Below are 24,957 nucleotides of genomic sequence, written 5' to 3'. Positions count from 1 at the left end.
TTTTCATTATAAATTTAACAGTAGAAGAACAACAAAAACATCACATTGAAAACTAGCTAGCTTTCACAGTCCTGGAAGGTGCAGTTATCATCCGGCTCATTCAGCTGTGAAGCCTGGGAGCTACAATAACCTATCTGGCAAGAAGTGCCCAATGGTGTGTAACAGTGGCATACCACTTTCTTATTGGATTTAAGGCCCACTCCACAAGCCCAGCACTGTTAATGAGGCCAACAACTTGTGGCAAGACAGATCACAGGGCCTAGGAAAAAAACCTACTATTATATTCTACTAAAGGGCCATAGCATTAAAACAACTCCTAGTGGCATATTGCTATACCCAAAGACCAGTGTATCTCTCAACCCTCACCTGAGAGTCTTCCTACATAAAAAAGCAATGAACACAGAGACTACAATGGCCACTGTGTAGAGAATAAGAAACATCAGAGAACTCAGCCCAAGTGGAACATCTGTATCACACCCCTTCCCTCAGGATCACAGATCTTAGTGGAAGGGGTCCAGAAATATTTTAAGGGTCAGAGGTGGCAGATTATTAAAAAGAAATCGTGATTTTTGCTTTTTGATTATTTGGGTTTCTTGTGTCATTTTGTTTGTTTGTATCCAACAGGGAAAATGCACATAAGAACTCACAGCAACTGTGACAGTATGCACAAACCCTGTGCAAGCTCAGGGCAAAACAAAACTCCAACATGTGGGGGAGGCAGGCAGACTCCCCCCTCTACTGAGGAGCTACTGGCAAAGGCAGAGCCAATTTCCTTTCATGTGTGACCTCTGGTGTATGGACCACATTCCATGGTCTGGACCACACCCAGAAGGAGTTGGCCACCACAAAACTGACTTAACACATTTAAAACACACAGAGAGAGAGAGAGAGAGAGAGAGAGAGAGAGAGAGAGAGAGAGAGAGAGAGAGAGAGGGCGCACAAAGTTGAGTAGGTAGTGGTGAAGTGGAGGCAGATCTGAGAGGAGTTGAGAGAGGAAATGACTACAATCAAAATACAATGTATGAAACTCTCAAGGAATGAAATATTAGATTTTTTTTTTAGTTAAAAAGAAAAGAAGGATGGATGGGGTGTTGCTTAGGACCAAAGTATTTGGAAGGCCATAAATATCATCCCAGCACTGTAAAAAGAAAAAAAAAGAAAGAAAAGGCTAGTGAAACTTGAAGTCACATATTCTTTCCTTATTCATTAATTTTTTTTATAAAACTATAATGATCACAAATGTTCTAATGACTGTCAGCCAGAAGCGGTGACACATACCTGAAATCCTGCACTCATGAGGCAGAGACAGGATTTCTGAGTTTGAAGCCAGCCTGCCTTACATAGAGAATTCCAAGCCCACCATAGTTACATGATGAGACCCTGTCTCAAGAAGACTGTCAGCTCCCTCAATAAAAAAACGTTTTTCTGCCTCATTTATTGGTCTATCCCAAGACTAAGTCTGAATCTAATGTTGGGTAAATTCTTCCAAAAGGAAAAAAAAAAAAAGTTTGTGAATGAAACAAACAAGGAGAAAAGTAGCTAGAAGGAAGCAAAAGTCCATGTGACTGAGCTCCAGAAAGCAACTAGTAACTCTTCCCAGTTGTGCCTTCCAGAATGGACTCTAGGCTAGCATCTTATCTCTGGTTTGATGTTACGCTCTCTCAGGTTCTCTTTGTGCCTCAAAGTAAAACACCAGAGCTGCTTCCTGGAGTCCAACTTTGGTGGAAGAAGAAAGGATTCCTTATGGGCTGGGTCCCTACCAAAAGTCACACTTCTTAAGCTAATCAAGCAGAGTGCAGGATAACTACAGCTATACTAAATGTTGCAGTTGTGCCTTCCTAGGGAAAAAAAAAAAAGGATCTTTCTACCAAAGCAAACTAAGACCACACCATACATAAGCTATAATCAAGCATCTCAGAATCCTAAAGAGAGACGAGTGGCCCCTAAAACAACACGAGTTTTCTTTGCATCTTTTTCTATTACAAAGCATACATGGGTTTCTAAATATAAACGTATACAAGTCAAAGCTGCTTGGATACCCACTGCATCCATACGCTTTACAATCTGCTCCACCCTCCGTTAGCATCAAGGGCAAAATCGTGCCATCCTTTCTTCTATATAGCCCATCACAGTGTACCTTGAGATCAGGCCCAGATCCGCTGCCTTCCTCTAGAAGCAGACAGCTGTATGAGCCTGCACACTGGCCTTAATCACCTCAGCTTGCCTTTCTACAATCTGCCTGTCAGAGCCTCCTGAGCAGCCCTCTGAAGTGTAAGTCACAAGGGAGTCTCTGAACACAAGGGCTCAGCATCTTGCCCGGGGTGGTGGTGGTTAGAGGCTCTGTGTGATCTTTAACGGTTGCGGAGCTGCGCATCAGCAATCTAGAATTTTACTGCGTCAACTTTTCAGAAAAGTAACCTGGACTACAGGAGATCTGTACTCAAAAAAAATCCTGTGTTAAAAAAGATGGAAGTTGCTGGGCGAGGTAGTGCACACCCTTAATCCCAGAAATCAAGAGGCAAAGGCAGGAGGATCTCTGAGTTCAAGGCCAGCCTGGTCTACAGAGAGAGTTCCAGGCCAGCTAGGGCTACACAGAGAAACCAAACTAAACCAACCAACCAACCAACCAACCAACCAAACAAACAAACAAAAATACCTCTGAAGTTCCAGTCTGATTAGAGTCCCTGTTAACCTCTTTATCTTCTAACACTTCCTTTCCCCTTGCCCCACCCTGCCCAGCCCCACAGCCCTCCCTTGCTGGTCATCCAGCAAGCCAGGCATGCTTCTGCATCTTTCACTGGGCACTACCTGACTGTTTACTCAACTGCGAACAACTCACTGACAACCCAACTTCCCGAAGGAAAGCAAACTTGCTCAGTCCCTTACCTTGTTGCACTCGGCCTTTTCCTCCCACCTTTAAAAACAACTTAAACCTCAAGAGAACAAGTCTTTGTCTCATTCAGCAAGTGCTTGAGAATCTCAGAAAGTATCTAGAGGATGGCAGTTGTTCAGGAAATAGGTACTGAGTGAACGAAGGCACACCATGTGCCCCTCAGTACACAAGCGCTGCCTTCACCCTCCCCCCACCCCCAGGAATTCAACATTACAGTGATGATTGCCAAATAAATGGGTTGGCCTCTGCAACTTCCAAGTTCTCTGCAGGTTGGCTAGCCATTGCAACTGAGGGTCTTAAACTGTACAGTGGGGCCACACTAGACGACCTGCTCCTTAAGCAAGTTTAGCAGGAATTAGTTCCGCCTTTCTACTGCTGCACCTCTAACCCTAGAAGGTGCATCCCGCATAGCCACGTACTCAGTAACAGAGCTCGCTCTCTGTGGACAAAGAATAAAGTCTTGTCTGGATCATTTATAAGTCTACCTGGTAGATTTGGGGGGTAAGAAGAGGGAACAGGAGGCACAGAGAAGAGGTTCAGACCTGGGTTAGGTCTCCTCCTAAAGGCCAGGCCCAGGGAGCACAGTGGGTAACCACACACAGAAGCTTCCCTCTGAGTTCTTGGGAACTGAGTGGCATGGTTGCCTGTAAGCACACCACAGAAGCACTTACTGCAGGAAAGAGCCCTTGCAACTGCTATTAGGCACGTAACATCACAGACAGGCTCTGGAGGTTGATGAAGGAGAAGGCCAGGCCACTCTGCGCATGAAATCCAGGTCAAAGACAACTCCTGCAGAAAGCAAGATTTTTTCCAAGGAAATTGCTGGGATTTCCCTTCGCATTTTGACCTTATTACCTCATTTCTCCCGCTCGAGCCTCACGCCAAGGCCACCATGAGCATAACTGTCTATGGCAAGCACTATTGGCACCAGTCCCAAGCCCATCTTATGGTCAACAGTCAAAAATTCGCTTCGAGGATGCACGGTTTTTCCAAAGAAGAACATACCTCAGTCGGCAAATGAACACTGGCATAGGATATGACTTTGACTTCTTGAATTTTTGAATTTATGAATGCCTTTATCACACTAGTATTATACCACTCTCTTACAGAGAGACAATATGGAACTAGATTTAATTTTAAAACACAAAAATAACATCAAATATAATTCAAGAGGCTGGAGAGATGGCTCAACGGTGCAGAAGACCTGCCTTGGGGGCCCCAGCACCCACGTTCACAACTGACTGTAACTCCAACGCTGCACTCACATGCACATAAAACATACATACCCATACATGTAACTCTTTTACGTCTTTAAAAAAAGAAAAGAACTCAGGCTGAACAAATAAAATGAATTGAACAACTGGTTTATTCTAACAACATATTCAAAGTACTGACTGTAAGATCAAGTCAGTCTGAGACCTAAAATCAGTGAGGCGTTTCCCTTTCATCTCCTCGCACTGAGTCCTTTCAATGTACAGAGCACCTTAACTTGCCACCGGATCTCCATTCAGATGTTTTCTATCTGAGATGCCCCAGCAGTTCCATGTGGTCTAGGACTGTCTGACCCTGGACAGTGTGAGCACAGATGTTAAGCTCTTTCCTTTTCCGGGCTCTATTGCTATTCTCTGAGTCATGCTTTTTAACTGTCTCAGAAGGCAGTTTGAAATCTCCCCTAATTTAGGACAGCCTTAGTCTCAGCTCTCAGATACTGGGATACTGCAGTTACTCTATGAAGTTACATGACAGTGCCAATGGGCTGCTATGCGTAATAGAGTCGGACTGCAAATAATATTTGTGTTTCCCTGACCTCTAAGAGAAATTGCTTCATTACGCTTCCTTTTAGCAGCGGTATTTCTTGCTAATGGCACACTAATGTACATTAACCGTAAGGTTTGAAAACAGCTAGATGAACAACAAACGTAACGAAAAATTAACTTGCAACACAGGCAGCAGGAAGGAAGTAGAGTCCCGGAGCCACAGTGCACCAGCATGCCTGGGCTACTCTCAGTGTTCCGGCACGCCAAGGCTTCTGCAGGACTGAGCTCCTGAAGGGTGCTCTCAGCACCATCTGAAGGAGAGGAACGGAAGCTGTGTTCGGGCTAGAGAGTCTCTTCCATGTTATGTACCATGGGAAGGTCTCTGCTGCTTCTTGAAGGTGAGAGAGTACAGCTTCTCCTGGCTTCTGAAAGTGGATCACCAGAGCATGAAAACGCCATCGAATATGGAGATCTTTCCACAGCAGCAGTGGAGCTTTCCATAGCAAAGCTCACATGACATACTAATGAACACATCCCAGAACTCCTTGATATTCCCTATCCCTCCCTCCTTCACCCATGGGCCTCAAAAGCCACTTTTTGAACACAAGCAAGCTGGCTTAAAGTTAACTTTCTCACTCCCCGTGGAAGGCTGGTTAGAAGCCTTGCTCAGCCTACAGAATGAGCTATAATGACCTAGTTCTGACTTACAGCTGACTCAGCGGAGACCAGCTGAAACAATGCTTTTCAGGAGGCCAACACTGGAATTGGCCAGGCTCTGACAGGACCATGGCAAAGTCAGCGATTTCTTACAAATGAGGTCAGGTTGGAGGAACCCTGATAGTCTTGCTGCTGCAGCTGCTACAAGAAGGCTAAGCTAGCCACAGTGCCTCCCCTCCCCTCTCTTAAAAAAAAAAGCCAAGAAACAATGGGCCACCACCTGGAAGATCGTCAAGAAGCACGGTTGAGGCTAGCTGAGAAGTCATCAACTCATCCACAATTACATTACTGGAAGATACTCTATCAGAACAAAGAGATGCAAATGAGTGAGTTGCAGCTATGGGTTTGTCCTTTAGAAAAGCATTAAGTAGAGAGGAGTGTGCAAACATATCATGTCCCCAAATCTTGCTGTCAGACTCCCTAAAATTCAATCTGAATTTGTTAGTTACAATGTATCAATGACTACTGCACTAAAATAAACAGGAATGTAAAAAAAAAAGAAAAGAAAAGAAAGAAAAGGAAAGGAAAAAAAAATCCCAACATTTAGTTCAGTGTCTAGAAGCCACACTTGTGATGATCCTACTGAGTAGGCATCGGCAGAACCACTCACAGCAATCGGTAATACTCCCTGACTTGCTCAGTAGGTATGCATTTTGTGTGAAGGTCTGTGCACGACACTCTATTTAACATCAACTAGCAATTAGGCACTAAGACCATTGCACAAATGAAGGAACAGACTCACAGAGGAAATGGTGGCCTAAGGCCATCTCTACAGCCAGAGATAGAGTGAGCCCAGGTATGTCCAACTCCTAGCAAAAACTAAAAGAAGAAAGGAGAAACGAGACAGAAGAAAGGAGGAGGAGGAAGAGGAGGAGGAGGAAGGAGAGGAGGAAGAGGAGGAAGAGGAAAGAAAATGAAGCAAGAAGTGGGAAATCCATGTGGATATTTTATTTTGTGTGTGTGTGTATATATGACTAGGGGAATGTCTGCGTGTGCATATGGGTGCCCATAAAGGGCAGAAGACGGGATCAAATAGCCTGAGGCTGGAGTTACAGACCACTGTAAACTGTGTGACATGGGTTCTGGGAAGCAAACTCAGGTCCCCTGGAAGAGCAGTATGCACTCATAACCACTGATCCATTGCGCCAGCCATTACTCTATCTTAATATTTTAAAAATCAAACAAACTAATGAGTAGGATTGACTGACAGTTTGTGTACTCCCTTAAAATTCTTGATTGTAAACAACACAATTTTTTAAATGGATAGAGAATTTATACACACACACAGTTTACCAAACAAGATATACAGGTGGCAAATGGCACATGTGGGTATGTTTAGCATCTATAATTGTCTGAAAAACAGGACAAATTACTAGCACGGTATTAGAAAGACTAAGAAAAAGAACCGGCAGGATGGCTCAAAATGTAAAACATAACAACCTGAGTTCCAGCCCCAAACCCACACAGTAGAAGAATTCTGCACATTGTCCTCTGTCCTCCATGCTGTACTGTGTACCGTGAGGTTGTGTGTGTGCACGCGTCCGCAGACACACACACACGCTGAGTAAATAAGCATTAAAAACCATCCACACACATACTCACAAACACCTATAAACATTTTTTAAAAGACTAAGAAAATATTTAATTTGACAAGACAGTTTGAGATACTTGTCTTTGAAATATTCGAGACAAGACTGTTTCAGAATTCCCAGTCCTTTGGGTTTAAGTATTTGTGAGACCTTTACTCAGTGCACATCTCTCATCTGAAAACCTAAACTCTGAAAAACAATGCAATTACAAAAAATTTTAAGTGTGGACCCAACACTCAAAATCTACTGGAGTCCAGCATTGGCGTTACTGAAGAGGGTGCTCAACCAAGTGCTAGAGGAATCAGACACGGTGGTGCATGCCTCTAATACTTAGGAGCTCAAGGCAGGAGGAATTCTATGAGTGCCAGATCACCCAGGGCTACAGTGAAATCCTGTCTCAAAGCCAACAAAACCAAGTGCTAGAGAAGACAGAAAGAAACTGAGTCTTGCGCTGCCTGCCATAGTGAGGATGCACCATGGACATCCACTGTAGAGGTTCCTGAGTTTCTCATAGCATGAACCATGGACTTAACCATGTGACCCAGAGATCTCATTCCTATGTATTTACCTAAACAAAGTGAAAACCCGATTTGACGAAAATCTCTTGAGTACTCATGAGATTCTTTGCCCAGAAACTCTAAGCCCCTTCTCTTGCTTTCTGTGGAGCCTCCTTAATGACATTCTTCATAATTCCCTGGGTGACAGCAATTCAATAGTCCTTCAAGAGGTAAACAGATAAGTGTACTGAGGTACATTCATAATATGGAACAATACACAGCAATACAAAGGAACTAATAATACAAGCCAAAAGCAGGGATGTGACTTAACTGTATTATGCTAAAAAGCTGAATTCATAAGCTGAATACTAAATGATTCCATTCATATGGCATTTGAGATAAATCAAAACTACTGGTAACACAACATAGATACGGATGCCTGGGGGATGGAAGGATACTGACTACAAAGGGATGGGGAGGAAGAGACTCTTAGGGAGACTTCAATAAACTGACAGGACCAAGATGATATGCGACTGCCAAAACGCAGCACCGCGTCCCCAACTGTAAGTGAATTTTAGGTGAATTCAACTCACTTCAAAAAAATTAAAGTTTTTAACAAACAAAAACCCTAACAGTTCTCAGAAGCAGGTGTACATGCACATACATATCCACACACATGTGCACGCATGCACACATGCACACTTAAAATTCACCTAGATTTAAGCCATCTCAAACTAACATAAGTTTTCTAAATGACAAAATGTTGAAGCATACATATTTTCAAACTGGCAAGAAACATAACAGACTTTTTTTTTTAACACCCTTTTGCTGGTTGGCAAGCACAACAGCTCATTCCAACACCTTCATTCTGCATTCTGGAAAATGCAAACACAACACAGAGAGGCGTCTGGGATAAGAGACACAGGTTTTCCACATAGCTGTAAAGTCACAAAAGCTGCCTTGTAGGAAGTGTCTTTGTAGAAAGGAAAGTGCAGCGCCCCCTCCAAGTTTACTGTCCATGAATAAAGTCAATATAACTGTGCCCACGGCCTTGGAGTCTCATCCCTGACCCATTGCTGGGAGATTCTCTGCTATAAGGTCAGGGAATCTTTGAGATCATTACAAATGGTGAAGTAAGATACCACTGTGCTCAGCAAGCGGCTACTTCCATGCTGTCTGCAGAAAATAAACCATTCCTAACCCCACGTCTTTGCATCACACATGACAGTCATGAGAAACAATTAGCTTCTACAGTGCATGGCAAGACCAGCTGTCCTTCAGGGTTGAGTGAGGCGTGCATCTAGAATGCTCGTGTCTAGAAACAGGTGGGTCTTTCTGGGCTCCAGAGCTATTCTCTTCTTTCCTGAACAGTCCCAAAGCTCTGGCTCATCTGCCTACCAAGGAGTCACTGAAAACCCCTATTACAAGCAATTCAAAGCATGAAATGAAAATTGATGCTTTCAGCTCATGTAATGATGAAAATGGGAAACTGCCAGAAACTCCATGTTCCTTAATTTTCCATGTCACATTTCAAGAATACAGATAGCAGCATGTCATGTGAGATAAGAGAATGGACTAAGGGTGAAGCATTCTTCCCTAAATTTGACCCCATTAAAGCGGAGCATCTGCAATAAAAGCAAGTCTGGTAAGGATGTATTAACAACAGGAAGGGGAAAAGATACAGTCTTCAGAATGAGCAGCAGCCAGGGCCGACACGATGCGCTGCTCCAAGAACGGAAAGTGCACATTAGAACAATGCATCTCATGTCCCTCAGGGTGGATCAGCTCATACCAGTGAGATGGGCAACCCAAGGCCTGGCTCTAAAAATGATGAGGAGTGGACTAAAACACTCACAGTCCTTCTGTCACAGTGTACTTTATAGTCCTGGGAACTGAGAGAGGGTAGTTGTAAGCTGTATTATTTCTTCTTCCATTAAAACAAAAGTTCTCTGAGAGCAAGAATTGTCAACCCTGTGCTGCAGAGATAGAGCGATGGCCTGGGATAATATAAAATGCATTAGACAAATTTTTCTTGAACAGATCAACCAAAGATTTTGGAAGAAAGGTTTGTCTTCCTCTACTCAAGTATCATGTTCTCTAATTACAAAATAAATATCAGTACATTGAACTGATTTTGCATGATAGATCCTAGAGTCACACAAAAATGTATGAGACACTGTATTTAACCTTAAACTAATATTCTAGGTTGGGAAACAAGTATTTGCTTGAAAAGGCATTAAGGAGGAGCTTCCCACGATTCTACATGAAGGGGGTTCTGAGCAGGCATGGGCCAGATTACATAATATATCATATTAAGGTTTAGGTATGAAACTCACCAAAAGTCTCATGTGTTGAATGCTGTGTGTGCAATACAATGTTCAAAGGTAGATCTTTGGGATGTTTAAATGGTGGGTGTTCTAACTAATAAATGGGTTAATAGGCCATTATTGGGAGGTGAGGGGGAAAAGAGGTGGAACCTAGTTGAAGTAGGTCACTGGGGGCACACCTTTGAAGGATCTTGTGCTCCCTGGTCCCTTCCTCTCTGTTCCCTGGCTGGCATGAGGGAAGCCACTGTCCCCCATCATGTTATCCACTGGATGCTCTGGATTACCAGTACTTGCTGGTTGGTGATTGTGGACTCAAACCTCCGAACACATGAGCAAAATAAAACCATTTCACCCACGTGGTGTTTTTAGGTAGTTAGTTTGTCACAGGAATGAAATGCTGACAAGCGTACCACATACAGGGATGGCTTCCTAAAGCGTGTGAAGCTGAGATTTGGATCATCAAGATTTAAACTGGCAGAGACAGATTCTTTCTGGAGCACACAGGCAGAATGAAAAACAACAACAACAACAACAACAACAACAACAACAACAACAACAACAACAACAAAACCCAAAAACCCAATGAGGTACTTTCTGAGGTCTTATGAACTAATGAGGCCTAAACTCCAACTCTTCACCACCCACCCAAGGCAACCACAAGCTGAAACACCCTTCCACTTTGCTGGGCATCTCTACTGAAATGTCGCTGTGACCTTTCGTTTTCCCTGGTCATTTGTCCTAGAACTAATATGTCATTTCCAACTCCTCTTCTCCCTGTATTTCTCATTCCATTATTCATTAAGTCTCTCTCCTGAATAACTGGGTTGAGGCTTTATTTAAGCCATAGCTGCATTAACCTCAAACTTAAATCAAAGCTTAACAAAACTTTCTTTAAAAAATCAATTAAAGGGTAACAAACTTTCTAGGCTTGGGGGGGGGGGGTGAGCACTACACAGTCTCTGTTACAGATACTGTTGTATCTGTACCCTATAGTTACAACATAAAATCAGGAAAGAAGAAGGAGGAGAAGGAGGAGGAGAAGAAGAAGAAGAGTAGTAGTAGTAATAGTAGTCCATGTCCCAAATGAAAGACTATATCCCCCCCCCCAAAAAAAGGTTATTTGTGAAAAGAAACAATCAATGGGACAAATAATATATGTCCCAAGGAGCAGTTGGATAGCTTCTGCTTTAGTCATTATCATTTTCAAAAACTGCAAGCAAGCAGTTCCTTCTGTTTAAAGTCCTCCAAGATTCCCACTGCCCTCAAGAGAAGTTCTAAGACAGACAGATATCCCAGTACACCACAGGAAGTCCCTCCTGTGACAGTCACTGCACAACCATAATGAGTGACTTCAAAATATGCACATCACCCATCCTTCACTCTGGAGTCCCCAGGCGTCCTTCTGTCTTTCTGCCCTTCAAAGCCACCAGCAGAGCTTTCTGTGCTGCAAAACCATCCTTGACCTCAATTTCAGCCAGGTCAACTGTACTCACTGTCCCCCAAACACTTTTTCACAGTTTATGTGATAGCATGCTATCGTTTCCCACAGATGCGCTTCCCACCGTGAACACCAGTGGATCCTGAGTGAGGGAAAAGGCCACACTTCATGCAACTTTGTCTCGCAGGCCCTAGTGTACTATCTTCCTCCTAGCTGAGAGATATTATGTATCTATTTCATTAGGGGAAAAGTCCCCTTTTATATACCTTTTAAAGAAATCTGAATTCACTGGGCACTTCTCCTTGGCTGTGCCAACTGTTTTAATTTAGCACTCGCTGCTAAAGCGTGTTCACATGTCGGAATGCACTGTTCTTTCTGAGGATGATATAATGGCATAATTTAAGATTTCCCCCTTTACAAGAGATGTACTTTAAAACTGCTTCTTGGCTGTCTCCCCATTAGTCTTTAATTAGCTGCTTGAACAATGCTGAGTATGGTACATCCTCCTGAAGAAAGCTAAGTCCTCAGGCAATTAGTTTGTCCCGCTAAAACATGGCCTATGCTGCCACTGTGCTCATGGTAGGCCAACTTTCACAGAGGGGAGCAAATTCTCACATCTTCTAGGACCTGAACACAATTTCGGTGGCCAGAGGCCATGAGAGGTGAGAGTAAAAATTGTATGTATTGTAAATATTGGTTTTTGCAGACCATACCTATACATGGCATTTCTCCTATCAATCTGTGCAACTTCTAAAGATCGATTGAAGGAAGTTGGATGAGAATGGAAACCAGCACACACTGACAAAAATGTGTATTATGAGACCCCTTTGTCTAGGTATTTCTAATCCTAAAAAACATGCGTTCGCTAATGCTGGAGGAATGGCTCATTTAGAGAGTGCTCGCTTTGCAAGCAGGAAGACCTGAGTTGGATCTACAGAACCCACCTAAAAATGCAAGGCAGGCAGAGACAGGTGCACCATTGGGGAGCCCCCTGGCCAGTTGGTCTAGCCTATTATCCAGCCCAATGAAACACCGTTGGTCTCCAAGGAAGTGGACAGGATTCCTGAGGATGACACCAGAGGGTGTCCACTGCCCTCCACATACACCTTCACAAGCACACATGTGGACCTATACACACATGAACACACATGTACCCCTTTTCACCCAATGATGGCAGACACCTCAGGAGTTGAAACTGCAGAAGGTCACAAGTAGGTACAAAGTTATGGCTCTGTGTTGTCACATGACTGAACTCGCTACTGATAGCCTAACTTGTGGTACAGAGACGTCCATAAACTCCACACGGCCTTCCTAAGAACCTACCTCATTTCTAATAGAATGCCTCTCCTTCGCTCAACCCTATATCTGACAAAGGTCTAATATCTAAAATATATAAAGAACTCAAGAAATTAAACACCACCAAACCAAATAACCCAATTGAGAAATGGGGATTGGAACTAAACAGAGAATTCTCAACAGAGGAATATCAAATGGCTGAGAAACACTTAAAGAAATGCTCAACCTCCTTAATCATCAGGGAAACACAAATGAAAACAACTCTAAGATTCCATCTTACACCCATCAGAATGGCTAAGATCAAAAATTCAAGTGACACCACATGCTGGGGAGGATGTGGGAAGAGAGGAACACTCCTTCATTGCTGGTGGGAATGCAAACTAGTACAGCCACTTTGGAAATCTATCTGGTGCTATCTCAGAAAACTGGGAATAGGGCTTCCTCAAAACCCAGCTATTCCACTCCTTGGAATATACCCAGAAGATGCTCCAGCACACAACAAGAAAATTTGCTCAACCATGTTCATAGCAGCCTTATTCATAATAGCCAGAACATGGAAACAGCCTAAGTGTCCATCAGTAGAAGAATGGATAAAAAAAACTGTGGTACATATACACTATGGAATACTACTCAGCTATAAAAAACAAGGAATTCCCGAAATTTGTGGATAAATGGATTGAGCTAGAAATGATCATAATGAGTGAGTTAACCCAGAAGCAGAAAGGCTCAAATGGTGTATACTCACTTATATCTGCATACTAGCCCAAGGGGCATGTCCCACGAAAGCCTTCACTTACCAGGAAGCTGGGACGGAGGGGAGGACATCCTAACGGGACTCTAGATGAGAGAAGCATGGGAGAATAGCAAAGTAGAAGGATCCAGAGAGTCCTAGAAACCTACAAGTAGAACATTATGATAGGCAGATTTGGGCCCGGGGGTCCCGCTCAAACTAAGGCACCAGCTAAGGACAATACAGACGGTAAACCTTAAACCCCTACCCAGATCTAGACAATGGACAGAACACTCTCCACAGTAGAGTGGAGAGTGGGATATTACTTTCTCACATACTCTGGTGCCTCACCTTTGACCATGTCCCCTGGAGGGGGAGACCTGGTGGCACTCAGAGGAAGGACAGCAGGTTACCAAGAAGAGACTTGATACCCTATGAGCATATACAGGGGGAGGTGATCCCCCTCAGGAACAGTCACAGGGGAGGGGAATAAGGGGAAAATGGGAGGGAGGGAAGAATGGGAGGATACAAGGAATGGGATAACCATTGAGATGTAACAAGAATAAATTAATAAAAAAAAATAGTATCTGCTGCACAGTTAAGTCTGCTATGTGACTAAATGAGCCAGCTCAAGCATGAGGCAGCCTAAAAACACAGATGATCATGACTAGTAGAGCAGGACATCAGCAATGTACAGTGACATGGAAAGTGACCCAGATGTGATTGACGGCAACAAGTGGAACTATTGCTTATCAATATGGGAGGGAAGAGGGAGCTTGGCATCAAATGAAAACTACATGCGTTATACTACTCTGCCCCATACTTTAGGACATGGAGTTTTTGGTACCAAAATGTTGGCAGGGATACATTTTTGGTTTGTTTTGTGAGGGTTTTGTTTGTTTTTTCTTTCTTTCTTTTTTTTTTTTTTTCTGAGACAGGGTTTCTCTGTGTAGCCTTGGCTATCTTGGACTCACTTTGTAGACCAGTCTGGCCTCTAACTCACAATGATCTGCCTGCCTCTGTCTCCCTGAGTGCTAGGGTAACAAGCTTGCACCCTGAACCCCATGCCCAGCTTAGCAAGGGTATTTCAATTACCGACATAAGATGCCAATTCCAGGCTTTAAAAAAAAAGTGGCACTGGCTGAAAAGGAATAAAAGCTGCCTATGCATATATTAATATGAAGAATTGAAAGTACACGCATGTGTGTGCATGCATGCACGTGTGCGCATATGCACACACACTCCTTTTGACGTATGAGACTGAGGTCAACTGCAATTATACATTAAATTTATCTTTGTGGCTGACCTTATTTGTAAATAATCAAATCTTTTATAGTTTTTAGGAATAAATGTCACACAAAATATTTTCAGTAGTCATTTCCACCTTATCCTCTATTCCCTATGTTGACTGGGCTAACTCAGCATGGGTTCTAACTCAAGTTTCAGCAGCTCAGCAAGGCCTGTGTGCTTTCTTCCTATACTCCAGTCATCAGTCTCCAAAGACACAGAGTCGGTGCCCACGTGCACGGTATCTCCAGGGCAGTGCCACCGCTGGAGAAGAATGCCAATGATGATGTAAGGGTCCTCAAAGCCATAAGGAAAAGTAGCAAAAGCTTCCATGAGCCCAGGTGCTAAGCACCATTAAGAAAGAGCTAAGTGTTTGCAGACTACCCACCTCCCTTTCAGGGCCCTGTCTATACTTAGTATTTTTAAAGCAGTACTCTTTGGCATTGCTCCACAATTAATTAGAAAATTATGGCACTTACTGCTGTTAGGCAAGTTATTTCACATAGCTGTTGTCAAATTTGTAGATTCACATGGATCTAATCTTTACTATGAAACAGAAATACACCCCATGGAATAGCTCAGCATCACCTTGAAGATCAATTAAACAGTGAGCAGAAAGCTAAGTGCTTTTAAAATTTTTCCTATAGAATATGGAATCAGGTATCTAGCTCACAGACAAGGACATGCATCTTTAAATACAAGGGAAGCTGTTGTTGAAGTGATTTTCCATGTACTGGCAAAAGCAACAGCACTCTAGCACTCAGATCAGACTATGAAAGGACTGTTCAGGGTTCCTGGTGCATCCGCTCACTCAAGTACTTACTCAGTATGTATTATGCACTGGCCATGGCTGCACTTAGAACTCTTCCAGAAAGGAAAGTGGCAAAAGCATCCAAAACAAGGGTATGTACCACAAAGACTAAGAGTCTATCCCTGTGGACTATTTTTCTTGTCCATTCAAGTCAGACAACCACAAATATTGAAGAGGTTTGAGTCTATTTTCAAGCCCCGGGTCTCTCTTTACTTTCATGTTTGGACCCTTTCAAACACCATATCAAAAGTCAAACAACATTTTCCCATTGATTTTATACCTGAACCTAACAATCCTACTGAAACTTGAAAGAAGCCAATTTCCTTGCAGGGTGGGGTGGGGGTGGGGGACAATCAAAATGAGCAACCAGAGCCCAAGATGTGTACAAGAAGAATAAGCCAGACCAAAATGAGTAGCCACCTGCCATTCAGTCATCAACTCACCAACCCCTTGGAACAAATGTAAGAAGAGCCAGCTTCATGAATATAAAACCAGGGCCCGAAAGGTTACCAAAGAGAACAACACACCGAAGCAAGTGGGAGGCACTGCTTACCCATAATCCCCCCCGCGGTGGTGGGTATCCTTGACCAATTGTGTAGCTGTGCTGGAGGCCAACAAAGACAGAAACCTCTGTAGAAGAGGCTGGGATCCAGAGCAAGATGTCTGGAGCAAGTGTCCCTGGCTCTCCAGAAGGCTGGAAGCCAACCAGAGGAGACCCTGTCACACAGGCATCTGCCGAGTTCCCAAATCAGTGACTGGCACTGTTGCCTTTTCTTTCCACCAGACTTCTCAAGAATTCTATGACAGTTTGTCTGGTGCCAGAGGGTGTCAGCATGACTGCGAGGGATGTGCTTACATTCAAATATTTGGGGTCTGATTATCAACATAAGAAATATTTTTTTAAAGGAGAAAATAAACACACTAGGAGAATAGTGGTTACCAAATGAACTGGATTTTGCCATAAAAATACAACTGCAAAGAAAAAAAAATTTTTCAATGGAGAGTTGTCTTTGATTCTGCCTTTTCTATTATGTTCACCTCTATGGGCATTATTACCTTGAGAGACTCTTTTACATTTAGGCCTAAGTCTCCCCACATTCTATTCCCTATGGAAAGGCTGATACTCCAACATTAGAAAAACACATTGAACTATAGACTTAGTGGTACATACATACCATGAGGTAGGCTATCTCAGCTGCTGCTACCTTACCTGCTGTGAAGACACTGCCTGGGGCAAAGAGAAACTGTGACTTTTTGTTTGTTTGCTTGTTTATTCATCTTAGACACTGGTACTAACCAGTGCTTAACTTTGTAAATGTAAAGGTTTTATTCTTTCTCCCTCTCCTTTCTTCTTTCTTCTACTTCTATCCCCATGACAAGAGCAAAATGGAATACACTACTGGAAAATGTTCCTGATGCACCTCAGCTACAGCCATGACTTCTTTGATGCCAATAACTTAGGGACTGTGTGTTATCATGTGTCAGAATGGCCCATCTACAGCTGCGCATCACAGAAACAGCCTCAGTGTCAAATAAACCCAGTGGGTAGTCGCTGCACTGGACACACCCTGGGTTGTACATGGAAGCTCCAGTCTTCTTGGGAAAGTTCTATAACAGACACAACCTGCCTCTGCTTTCTGCTCAACAAGGACCAACAGGTAAACCTCAAGTCTAAGTTCAGTGGGGGGGGGGGGGGGAATAGGTTAATTCCACCTCTGTAGTAAAAATACAAGAGAGCCAGATACAATATCAAACATTTTCTTCAAGGCATTACCATAGAAACACAACTTGAAATTTGCAGCCTGGGGAACTACAGAGGGAAGCGAAGCAAGAACGCTCCAGCATTTAACATGGTCGGGTAGGAAACAGTGGGACTGGGGACTCAGAGGAGGGTCTTTGCAGCAATCCCTTCCTTCCCCAAAGCCCAAAGCAGAAAGGCAAGCCAGGGGCAGAGGCAGAGGCAGAGGCAGAGGCTTCTGTTTGCTCAGCTGAGAAATAAAGGAATCAAGGCAGTGTTGATACCATTAATCTGCTCAAGCTTTCAACAGTGCTACAATTCATAGGTGAGTGGTGAGCTCAGAGTTACTGACCAGGTACTGTGCAAGTGGAATCATGAAAAGAATCTGACCCTCTATCTCATCAACTCAGGGTTGCAAAGTTCTGGTAAATCACCAGTTTTCAGAAGGCACTGGCCTTATGGATGATACAACGTAAGCCTTTCTCAACAAAATCATCTCCCTCAAAACCCAAAAGGCAATGTTAGCCTATGTTTAAATGTGCACAGTTATATATATGGATATATTGTATATAAACTCACGGTTAAATATTTTCAAAAAAAAAAATCACACACACACACCCTTTCCTCTACAAACGCTTTCAGTTTTCATCTGAACCTCCAATGAACATGTCTGAACCTTTTGAAAACACTGGATAGGTTCTAGCCAAGAGTAGTAAAAAACAAGCATGCAAGCAAACAACAAAACCAGCAAGGGTTATTTGACCAGTGCACAGCCCTAACTAAAAAGCCTTCTAAATGGTTCTCAATGAATAGGACTCTAGGCATAGTCAACTCTTAGAAAAAGAAAGGGGCCTATTCCTAATCCTTACAAATAAACAACACATACCCTCAGACTATTTAGTTCAGACACAAATCCACTCCCTTTGTGTGGAAGGCCAACTCTATGGATGAGACAGCTTCCTTGCACACTTCATTGCCCCCTTGGCCCTCCGGTCAGACAGACTCCGAGTTTGAGAAGAGGAAGAAAGGTACACCCTCCTGCCTCTTTAAGGAAATAAAGACACCAGTATACCAGGATTGGCCCATTAAGAACCAGCAGGGAGACCAGCCTTCCAGCTCCCAAGCTCTCTAAGCTAGACTCCAGATTCCTCTATTTACTGATGATGCCCACAGCCAAGCATAACCACCTTACCTAGACAAGACAGTGTTCTCACAAACACATGTTAATTTCCAGGAAGCAAACTTAAAAAGCCTTCTGCATGTACATTCCTCCTTTTAAAAGTGGGGGAAAGGAAGAGAGGGGACGGTGGTCCTTTCCTTCCTTATTTTCTCAGGAGCTTACAAAGCTCTTCCAAAGTGCAAAGGCATTTGCCCACTACCGCCAGGAGAAGCAGCTCTCTGTCTCCCCGCCTTCTCCAGCCTGGGCGCCAGAACAATGCTGCAACACGCATTTACCAACACCTGCTGGAGCCTATTAATATGCAAGGGGGCCTAAGGCTTTCCCCTCCCCTTCCCCTCCCTGCCCTCCACACTGAGCAGGCTTTCATCTCCCCCTTCACCATCCATCAGGAACTCATTTCGGTGGCCCCCCCTCCCCCTACCATCCCCAGTCCCCATTCAGCAAAGCCTGGGGGCCGCCCCTCGCCCAGGCTCCCCAAGCCCAGGCTGACGAGCACACTTTGGAATGCACTTCATTAAAATTTAGCTGCCCGATTCCAACCTGCAATGCGGAGGAGGCAATACAAAGCGCACGCCACACTTCCTCCAGCATCCCCTTCAAAAGCCCCATTGTTCGCCAGGCATCTGCTCTGGAGCCCAGCCTCTCCCTACCCACTGACCTCTGATTTTTTTTTTTCCCCCCTTCCCGGCTTCTCCTCCCACCCTGCCCAGCCAAACGGGGCCTGCCTGCCCGTTGAATTAAAACGCAGCCTCGGCCATCTGGCCCTCCCAAGCTGGCCCACAGCCTCCCCTCCTCCCTGGTCCACACACCACACATGGCATCTTCACCTCCATGGATGTTCCCACAAGCCAAGCGCAAACCTCCGGTGGCAGGCGCCCCTGTCGCCGCTTGCCTGATCCCCAGCCTTCCTCCAATGACCGAGCGTTCGAATCCAGAGATGGGCAGGGGATGGCCAGGGGAAGATCGTGGACTTGTACTTGCCTGCAAAAGCCCAGCCAATCGCCAAGATTAATCCTTCCTTTTGTGCGCCTGAAAGAGCCTCCCACCACGCTGGTCCTCCGGCTCCGCAGCGGCTGTAAGGAGAGGCGGGGGTGGGGAGTGGGATCTGAACCCCTTCCTAAGCTAGCTGGGGGCTCCTCGGCCACCTGACCACTGAGTGGGGTTTCCAGGACACAGGATGTGGCTGGAGGAGCAGCTGATGTGCGAGAAGGGAGAGAAGATGCTCAAGCTTGCGCCTTTTATATCACTGGCGACATTTCTAACACATGACAACAATTTCCATCTGTATTTAAGCCGGGAGTGTGAAAAAAGCGCATTACATCACAGAGCCCGGGTTCTTAGAGGCTGCCTGATATCTAGGCCAGGGGGGATTAGGGCTGCACCTGTGAAGGGGGCGGGAGGGGGCGGGACCCAGCTAGCTCCCCTACCAGGACATGTCAAGTCCCCACCACCCGATTGGTCCTAGGGAGCCCTTGACCAAGGAAAGGCGGGAAATCGGGATGCCCCATTTGCTAAGGACTGGCAGCTGAGTGGACAGATGGGTGAGGGCTTGGGGGTATGGTAAGGAAAGGTGGGTGACTCCCAAGAACGGGGACAAGAGCCTCCCGAGTTCCCTCGGCCTTTCTCCTAACTTTGAAAGGAATTTCACAGAAATAATTCTTATATCTGAAATAACTGTTTCTTGGAGTTAAAGATGATGAAGAAGCTGAGAATGAGAATTTGAATGATTTCTCTTCAAGCAGCTGACTAGAAATAAACTAAAGGTAGAGTTCCACTTAGAATCAAATTCTTTGGGGTTTATCACTTTGTATTCAAACTTACTTTTCCTGTTCTTTGTGATTACATGTGCCCCCCCCCCACCGAGTGTGTGTGTGTGTGTGTGTGTGTGTGTGTGTGTGTGTGTGTGTGTGTACATGTGTGCTCACAGATCTTTGTCAGGTGCCTTCAGTCATTTTTATAGATTAATTTTTGAGGCAGCTCAGCTAGGCCCATGGGATACCCTTCTCTCTGCCTCCCCAGCACTAGGATTGAAGGTGCACAGTGCTGCACCCGGGGCTCTAGGGCCCTTCTGTTTGTGCAGCACACATTTCACTAGGTCATCTCCCTACCCCTCACACTGAGGTGTGACCCCAGGTCTTATTTCTTGCTCAGGATACTCATCCCAGCTGGGGGAGTGGGAGAGAGAGCGCTCAGAGACGCAGAGCTAGAGAACAAGCACTTCCTATGGGCAGGGGTAGCACTAACGGGGTGTGCTACCCACCACCTGCAGTCCCACAGCTCCACAGTCACATGTGAGGCACTGCTAAGAATTAAATACTAAAGTATGGACAGGAGACAAAGGAATCTAAAACTTTCTGATGAAGGATGATGAGGGGGAAAAAATGGATGGAGTGGCAGAAAGCCAAAGCATTTGACAGATGGGAGAGGGAAAGGCCAAGGGGGCAGGTCCACTGGCCAGATAAAGAGGGAACCCACCTTCCCCAGGATGCGGAGTCAGCTAAGTGCAAACCTGTCACTCTAAGCAGGGAAATGGAATCTTCTGTTCCTTGAACAACCCAGGGAGTGACAAGAGTGCATTTTGTTTGTTTGTTTGTTTGTTTGTTTGTTTTCAAGCTGGGTAGCTTTGGCTGTTCTGGAACTCAGAGATCCCCTGCCTCCTGAGTGCTGGGATTAATGGCTTGTGCCACCACCACAGGCTGAAGACTGCACTTCTAAGACTCCTCTTAAGGTTGAAAGACTGAACACTAGGGTCAGGCTCCATGTGTGCCAAGCCTCTCTCTCCTCTTTCTGCTTTTGAACATTGGTGAACTGTGCTGGAAACTTCTGTATATTATTCCCACATGATGGTGGTCATTGTGATTGCTGAGTGTATGAATGTGTGCATCGCATGTGTGCTCGTGAGGCCAGAGGTCAGTGTCGGGTGTCACTTTTATCACTGCTTCTGTTACAGTTATCTGCACATGGGAAAAATAGGAAAGTAAAGCGTCCCCAGCCCATGCATACAGACAAGAAGGTTCCTGTGTGTCACATGTGACTACTATTTATTACAATTCCTTTCCATCTCAAATCATAGTTTTGGTAGGTTGCTTGATTTTGGGGTGGTGTTTGTTTCTGGCAGGTGAGATCCTAAGCGCTGAATGCAAAGGATCAGTTTACAGTCTCATTTCCAGGGGAAGGATAAACTTCAGGGAATGCTCTGCTTATCAGCCTTGCACACAACATGCCTAAGTGCTGACATCATTATCTATCCTCATCAGACAGAAAGGTGTCACATAAAGCCGCAATTTCATGCCCAAACTGGAATTTGTATTTTATTAGTTTTCCACAAGAAAGGATTGTACGGTACAAATTAAACTGCTCTATTGCAAGGAAGCTGCACAGAGACTGCACCAAAGGGAACAAAACTGCAAGACCATCCTCTTGATGGAATAAGGAGGGAACTTTTACACAGTCCATGTTCAAGAATGTAGCTTTCCAGTTTTCAAAAGGGTGAGAAAAACAGACTTCATGTGGATGGAAAATATCCGGAACAATAACGATATATTTTAATTATATTATATATAGCCCCAACTTCTCCCCATCTCCCTACCTGCCCAACTTTATGTTTTTGTCACCCCACCTCCCGGCAGCCCTGCATAAAAGAAACACAGGCAAAGAGGCCATGGGAATTGGCTCAGGCTTTATCAGAGAGCAGACCCTCAGCTTCACAATTCCAGATCCTCAGGGATCAAACGGCCTCCAGGAAAGGTAAGGAAAGGTGCCTCAGACGACGTCTTTTGAAATCACACCTAAAACATACACAAAATAAGAGCCAATGTGCCCTTCATTCATTACGACCTGATTTCTAGACCCCAAAGGCCAGTCACACAGGGTCTTCTGTTCAAAGTAAAAGTTTAGTGTAGACATCTCTTCCCACCAACACTTTAACAAGCTGTGAGAAAAGGCCAAAAGGTTTCTCTCTGAGCACCTCCAAAGCCAGCCACCAGACTGAGTAAACACTGGGACCACTTGGAAGGCTGGACTGCAGGTTGTTTTTAAAGTGGGATCTGGTACCAATGGAGAGCCACCCAACATGGGCTCTTTCTCCGTCATTAATGGGACCAACAGCTTCACTGGGCAACACCTATACTTTCTCCCGTGCCCCGTAAGGCAGGGATAATGACTAGGTGGGAGGGTGCAGACGCTGAATGAATGCCTGGCACACAGACGTGCTTAGGATAACCATCTCAGCTACCTTCTGGTTGGGGATCTACTCCCTGCTTTTTATGAATATGCCTTTTTCTGGGAAGGGGGTAGTTTGAGATAACAGGTCTCACCATGTAGCTCTAGATAGCTGGGAGTTCTCCATGTACAACAAGCTAGTCTTAACCTTCCAGCAACGGCCAGCCTCTGCCTTCTATGTGCTGGGACTAGACACTGCCATGCCAGGCTGTAACTGGTAATCAGATTCCTCTGACTTGGTTTGTTATTTTTAAGGCAGGATCTCACTATATCATCCATGCTGGCCTTGAATTCACTCACTCTCAGTTGCCTCAGTTTCCTGTCCTGACAGCAGCTCTGCACCTCCACACCCAGATTCCATATGTTCGTTCCGAGAATTGATTGAGTACATACCAAGAGCACAGCCCTGAGGGACAGAATAAACAGACATAGGCCATCTCTGAGTTTGGGAAAGGAGCTCTGTAGTAAATATAATACAATTGTCCTTGGATAAAATTATGATGGATGACAACCCAAGCCACATTCACTAAGTAGAATGCAACAACAACAACAACAACAACAAAAAAGACATTAACAGAAAGGAAACAGGGTGGTGGCGGCAGCACACACCTTTAATCCCAGCATCCCAGAGGCAGAGGCAGGAGAATCTGAGTTCCGGGCCAGCCTGGTCTACTGAGTTGAATTCCAGGATATATAGGGTTACACAGTGAAACCCTGTCTTCAAAAACCAAAATCAAAACCAACAAAAAACAATAGGAAGGAGGCAAAAAAAAAAAAATGGGCACTGATAAGAAACTTAAATCTGCAGAAGGTGCCTAGGCACCCACACATAAAGAAATGACAGTCTTAAGTACATTCATGGAAGGATGACAAGAAACAACTAGATTATAAAGTGATAAGCCTGAAAGATAAACTTTAAAAAGGTTTTTTGTTTTTTTTTAAAGATCTAACAGTTCTGGGAGTTTAAGATACTCATATACAAAAGGATAGAACTGGCCTACCTGTAGTGACACACACCTTTAATCCTAGCACTGAAAAGACAGAGGCCTGCTCTGGAGGGCAGCCTAGTCTACAGAGAAAATTCCAAGATAGCCAGGGCTACCCAGAGAAACCCTTCTCACACCATATACAAAAATTTACTCACAAGAGATGACAGCTGAAACTGACACAACTCTCAGAAGAAAGAGCTTTATTGATCTTTATAGTGCTCAGGTAGGCAATGATAACAAAAGGACACACACCCGAATCAGGCACATTACAGATCAATGAGATCACTTTTCTACCCCTGAGAATAATATTATCAAGATAAGGAAAGGAGAATCAATAGAATGGGAGAGAATATTTGTAAATCACATCTGATGAGGAGCTTATACACAGAATATATGGAGGACTTCTACTAGTAGTTAATACAAAAACAAAAGCAGCCCATTTGAAAGGAGAGTGAAGGATTTAAACTATTCTCCAATGATGGTACACAGGTGACCAATAAACACACGAGAATGTGCTCAGTGTAACTTGGTCATCCATCAGGAATACAAGTCACAATCACTAAGAGGTATCACTTAATAGTCTCAAAGACATCTCCTTTTCTTTTTATTTGTTTTGTTTTTTGAGACAGGGTTTCTCTGTGTGTATTCCTGCTAGTTGTCTTTTTCATTAAGATGTCTTTGAGAAGCTGGGCCTGGTGGCACACGCCTTTAATCCCAGCACTCGAGAGGCACAGACAGGCAGATCGCTGTGAGTTTGAGGCCAGCCTGGTCTACAAAGCAAATCCAGGACAGGCATGGCTACACATAGAAACCCTGTCTCAAAAAACAAACAAACAAAAGGTAAAGCATTATAAATAGAAAAAAGTTTATTTTCATGTGTAAGAAGATGTCATATCTAACTCTATTAATTTGGAAACCTAGACAGATGTGTTACTTTCTGGGATAATATACTAATGGAACTGTCTTAAGAACAGTAGAGCTAATATGAGGGTTTGTGCCTATAAGCATTGCACCTTCATATGGCACCTGTGGTTGATATCCCTGGGTGGCCGGCCCTTTCTTGAAGGCAAATAGAAGACTGGATCTGGGGGAGGGGGAGGTAAGAGGAAAGGACTGGGAGAAGAGAGGGGGGAAATGCACTCTAGATATAATATGAAAGAATAATTTTAAAATATAAAAACAGGCTGGAGAGATGGCCCAGAGGTTAAGAGCACTGTCTGCTCTTCCAGAAGTCCTGAGTTCAATTCCCAGCAACCACACGGTGGCTCACAACCATCTATAATGTGATCTGATGCCCTCTCCTGGCATGCAGGTGTGACACGCAGATAGAGCACTCATATACATAAAGCAAATAAATCTTATTCTAAAAACAAAACAAAAACAAAGGAGAGAAATGACTAAATGCAAAATGCAACATGGTTAAGATGAAAGTACTATTCTCTCCTCTCCGCTCCCAACTACTGAAACAAAGAAGCAAAAGACACATG

General features: G+C 44.2%; 1 protein-coding gene across 25 annotated transcripts in view; it reads right to left on the bottom strand.

Annotated features, from left to right (window-relative positions):
• Positions 1-24,957, bottom strand: part of MAGI1 (membrane associated guanylate kinase, WW and PDZ domain containing 1) — a 620,267-nt gene that overhangs the window by 214,869 nt on the left and 380,441 nt on the right. Inside the window, exon 1 of one of the 25 annotated variants that reach the window (XM_084765514.1) lies at positions 19,242-19,376. The exons of 23 other annotated variants lie outside the window; for them this stretch is intronic. The gene's annotated coding sequence lies outside the window, so the exon portion shown is untranslated. Of the gene's footprint in view, positions 1-19,087; positions 19,216-19,241; positions 19,377-24,957 lie in introns of those variants that run through there. One more of the 25 variants, XM_084765513.1, reaches the window with a different exon arrangement.

The sequence above is a fragment of the Acomys minous genome (assembly GCF_964271855.1).
Source record: "Acomys minous genome assembly, chromosome: 17".
Taxonomy (NCBI): domain Eukaryota; kingdom Metazoa; phylum Chordata; class Mammalia; order Rodentia; family Muridae; genus Acomys; species Acomys minous.
The sequence above is the reverse complement of the archived record's forward strand: the minus strand, read 5'-3'. Positions and strand labels throughout refer to the sequence as shown.